General features: G+C 33.8%; 1 protein-coding gene across 1 annotated transcript in view; it reads right to left on the bottom strand.

The window, feature by feature from the left end:
* LOC147167833 (tectonic-1-like) overlaps window positions 1-1,764 on the bottom strand; it is a 96,097-nt gene that overhangs the window by 6,365 nt on the left and 87,968 nt on the right. The window lies entirely within an intron of this gene.

Here is a 1,764-nt window from a genome sequence, read left to right as displayed (position 1 = left end):
CTCTCAGGGTTGCAAGACGACCACTCTACCACTGAGCCAAACCGCCACAACAACTAGATTAATTGCTATTGAAATGTCAACAGCGCACTGGAAAATTGGAAAGTTTCTCCTTCACTGGAAATGAGGGTGTGGTGAATTTAACACTCAAGGTAGTGCTATTCAGGTTACACCCAACATCCACCCCAACACTCAAGGAAATTTGCTCTGACAGTATAACTTTTTATCCTAACAGTGTTAAAATAACACTGCTTAGTGCATATTTGATTTGCAATTTGCTGTGTGCTCAGTTAAAACCATATAGTTCAGTTTTATTTTTGGAAGGTGCTTTTGAGTCTTTTGAAAAGCGCTATACAAAATTGTATTATTATTACTATTATTATTATTATTATTATTATTATTATCTCGGCTCAGCTTGCAAGCGTCACGACCAAACTCAGAAAACAGTTGAGGTGTGATTGGTTGTTACCTGAGCCCTGAGCAACTTTGATGTAATTTTCATTCGACAGCGAGTGGCAAAATTGCCGGCCCCTGATATGGATAAAAATAAAAATAAGTCGATTTTGCTGCTTAACTCATATTCCACAAATACAATATTATTCAGAATGCTATGTTTAGACTAATATGAGGGTGCATATAAAATATTATTGTAAAGAAAATAAAAATGTAATTTAAAAATAAATGAAAAAAAGTATTTACTTTATTTAAAAGAAAAAAGTAGTTCAGCTTTTTCTGTACCTCACTTCCTGAGTGTTCAAATAAGGTCAGATACCCAGAATTTTAGCTCACTGGTAGCACTCATCGCTTGGTATTTAGTTTTGCTAAAATAGCAACTTTTAGAATTGAGGCATCACGTGATGGAACTAATTTCACCCATAGGCAACCTAGTTTATGGTGTAGTGTGTTTGCACTTTGCAACACAACACAGAAGTCTGGCTGACTGTAGACTTGCCAAGTTAAATAACTTCTAACATGGCATTTTATAAGCTACATGTGATATAGGCTTTTTAAATAATTTGTAGTGTGTTATTATTTTAAGCTTTTTAAAACGTACTCGAGGTCCACCATGGTTGCAGTGGACATGACACCAATAATTCACATAATTTGGATGATGTCAACACTTCTGGTTCATGATTGAATCTTAACTAACTAATCACAATCGCAAGTTGATTTGCGTGATGTTTATGTTACAAATGTTGCAAATAAGCTTGATACGTTTACAACATGTTACAGCCATATTATCCTGGCATCCACTCTAACAACTAAAAACATGAGATAAGCACCCAAAAAATATCCATGCTGTTCTTATGTGGGAAAAGAGTCTAAATAAGTAAAAAAAATAAAAGAAAGAAAGAAAAAAAAGAAGACAAGAAATTTTATCCAGCAGAAAAAATGCGGGTCTGAAGGGGCTACTGGTATTGCATTTTAAAAAAAGGCTGTAAAAGTTACGTTTTAGATTGAACTTTACACCTGTTGTTAATGTTAATGCCAGTTCGAAAAATAGTTTAGGCCTACTGCAGGAATATTTTTTGTTTTTTTAATCATAGAGTTACTTTTTGTGTGTGTGTGCTTTCTTCAGGGATTTCTTAAGTATATGCAATTTATATACCGTTTTGTATTTAATAATGTTGTGCTTTCTGTGTTCTAATTATCTTTTTGTATATCTAAATTAAAAAATCCAAGTATTATAATATAATGTTGCATTGGTGGCAAGTTCATATTTAGTGAGGGTGAGGGTCTCCTAGGTTGTGTGTGTGTGCCAAGGGA

Source organism: Leptonotus elevatus, chromosome 9 (assembly GCF_054856555.1).
Source record: "Leptonotus elevatus isolate MCC_2025b chromosome 9, RoL_Lele_1.0, whole genome shotgun sequence".
Classification (NCBI taxonomy): domain Eukaryota; kingdom Metazoa; phylum Chordata; class Actinopteri; order Syngnathiformes; family Syngnathidae; genus Leptonotus; species Leptonotus elevatus.
Note: the sequence above shows the minus strand (reverse complement) of the source record. Positions and strands in the feature narration are given on the sequence as shown.